A 2,980-nucleotide genomic window follows, 5' to 3' on the forward strand; every position below is an offset into this window, starting at 1 on the left:
TCAAGCGGTACAAACCAAGCTCCAGAAAGTGTTGCTAGTGAATCTGCTCAAGCTCATGAAAAGGAAGTTGCTTCTTTAGATGAGTTTGATCCTCGAGGGTCTGTATCAGGTATTAACAGTTGTCTCTTTGGGCCAAATTTCAGAACCAGTATTAAAATGGTCCCCGATTCTTTGTGGGGCGGGGGCTCATTTCAATCTCAACGTTTATAAAAGTATCAATTTAATTGCCGGACTCTTTTAATATGTGTTAAAATAGTTCATCTGCGAACTTATTTAGCCCTCGTTAAAATAGTCTGGGAGTAATTTAATATTTTTATAAAATGATCTCATTTAAATAATGAGGGACACTTTCCTCGGCGAAATTCTGTTGTCGGATTATGTCATCCATACCACTCAATTGTCTGATAACTTTTTTTTTTTTTTTTGTCTAGGCCATGTTTTCTTATTGATCTAAATTAGCACGATTTCCTTAATCTATTTAGAAATCTGTGTGCATTTCAAGTTGTAAAAGCTGATTTCTATCTTGTCCAGCTGCTTCCACTGTTGAATCAAGTGGTTTAGAGTTGGACATTTTTGGGTTTTCTGCAGTTGATTATACAGATTCATCAGTTTCAATGCGTGTAATTTCCACGTCAATACCTGATGATGACATGCTTACTAATTCTGGATTAGATGCCGCTTTTGTGGCATCAACAACACATGCTGTTCCCAGTGAGGTATGTTCTATCATTCATTTTAGGGAAATTTACATACAGACTACACAATTCTTATGAATTTACATATCTAACACTCAAAGATTAATATTTAAGTACATAATTGATGTGGGAATGAGATTAAAATTTTAAAAAGGCAAACTAATCTCAAAAGCATTACAAATGTCATTCATATTCAATGTTTATCTTAATAGTTAATCTTTGGATTGCCAGTTGCAAATTGATTAAGTTTTGAGTCGGCTACGATAGAATAGTATGCTGAGTAAAAAGTGTGAATATTGTGCAATTAATGTTGTTTAATGCATCTACAGAGTGTTTTTAAGCGATGCATGGCATGGCGTCGCTATGAAGCACATGGTTTGCAGAGAAACAAAATCATTTTGTATAAATATTTAGATTTGAGGAAATATATTTTAGGATTTTGATAGGAGAACAATTGAAAGAGATGATGGGAGAATTGATCGATTGGAGGTGGTACCAAGGGATTAACTAAATGAGGAGGTCTGTGATATTGACCTCATTTTTTACGAGGTCGACTTATTTCTATCAGCCTAGGATTTGATCTTAGCGTGGGTGCCCTTTAATTGGGCTCTTCTTAGATTTTTTTAGTGGCTAGATAAACACTAGCCAAACACTTAATCAAACCTGAGACTAAACCATACAATCAGTCCTTTTTGGTTCAAATCGAACTCAAGAGGGTCCCTAGCTCACTCAGAGTGAAGTAGGGCTAATCACAGTTAGATCATAGATAACTAGGAAGCAAACCAAGCCTTTCAATAGAAATAAATGCCAGAAAAACATGTTCTATTCATTAATCACTTAGGCTTATACAAGGCCTTACAACAATTTACAAATAAATCCCTAGACTTCTTCTATATTTCATATATACAATTAGGAGTTTAAACTAGATACAAATCTCAACACCCATCCTCAAGATGGGCGAAAGATATCCGCTGAGTTCATCTTGTCACATAACTTATACAAATCTAATGAGCTAAGTCCTTTTGTGAGACAGTTAGCCACTTGTTCTCTAGTGGCTACATGACGTAGCTTCAGTAGTCCATTATTCGGCTTTTCCTTGATGAAGAATCTATCAATCTCCACATGTTTGGTTCTATCGTGTTGCAGCGGATTGTTGGCAATGTTGATTGTTGACTTGTTGTCGCATTATACAACAATGTCTCCATACATCTGAATGTACCAAATCAAGACACAAGGACTCTTCTAGCTAGAACTCACATAAGAGCTTCTGATTTACTTACTAAACTCACAAGCATCACACACAAGTTTTTATTTATTTGTTTTTTCATACAGAGAATGATACAATTAACTCAATAGACTAAATAAAGAGTGTCTCATGGGTCTGTGATGTAACAACATTACATTCTTCACACTCCTCCCAGATTCTCCTGCACCAACACTCCCTGTCATGGATTTCATAGCTGAGTCCATCCCTTTTCTATCCAAATACCATACTCCGTTATGTCACATGTCGATCCCAAGTCTCTGGCCAATTCCCTTTTATTGAAAGATCACCTTAAGAATATTAAATGAAACAACACATTTTAGTTGAAGAATAATAAAACTAATGGATAAAATGTTAACTGAAAATGAAGGAGCATGTAAAACATTAAACAAAGTAGTAGAATCGATACCCCTAACTGTACCCGTATAAACCATTAGTTGTGTTGTGCCATCAGCAGTCTGAATGCTCTCTGGAACTGCTAGATGAGTAGAGGTAGAGAACTCCCCAGCGTTACCTGTCACATGTCGAGATGCAGCAAAATCTATTATCCATTCAGGTGTTCTCGTAGTGGATATACAGACAAGAACATGTGTTTCAAGATTACCTTTAACTAAATGAGCATAAGTAACAGTGTTGTTCTTGAGTGAAAATAAGGTGGATGCATTCTCCGTTGCATCACATGCTGCTCTCTAATTCCTCTTCAACGTCTATAAGAGCTCGTGATCCTCATAGCCAAAGACCATCCCTATCTCTCCCTAGTTCTTCGCTATCATCAAATTTTCCGGGTAGCCTACTTTTCCACCTCTACCAATTCTAGAATCAGAGAGAATTTTCCTCCGCCTGCTCCACTAGATTGACATTCACGAGCCTAATGTCTAAGGCGTCCACACTCGAAACAATCAGAATGGATAGGTGGAGGTGGATCATCAGAACCACCTCGATAACCTCCTCTGCCACTAGAAGAGTAGCCACCACCCCTATAATTATAGCCTGAATCATCCCAACCCACCCTTGGCTCGGC

At 37.3% G+C, this 2,980-nt stretch overlaps 1 long non-coding RNA gene across 1 annotated transcript; it reads right to left on the bottom strand.

Annotated features, from left to right (window-relative positions):
* Nucleotides 1–1,902: 1,902 nt before the first annotated feature.
* LOC110036551 lies at nucleotides 1,903–2,643 on the bottom strand. The gene is made up of 3 exons (XR_002295243.1): nucleotides 2,564–2,643; nucleotides 2,369–2,473; nucleotides 1,903–2,249 (listed from the first exon to the last, which is right to left on the bottom strand). It is a non-coding gene; the product is annotated as an uncharacterized LOC110036551 (long non-coding RNA).
* Between the last annotated feature and the right edge of the window lie 337 nt (nucleotides 2,644–2,980).

The sequence above is a fragment of the Phalaenopsis equestris genome, unplaced genomic scaffold (genome assembly GCF_001263595.1).
Source record: "Phalaenopsis equestris unplaced genomic scaffold, ASM126359v1 Scaffold208220, whole genome shotgun sequence".
Classification (NCBI taxonomy): Eukaryota; Viridiplantae; Streptophyta; class Magnoliopsida; order Asparagales; family Orchidaceae; genus Phalaenopsis; species Phalaenopsis equestris.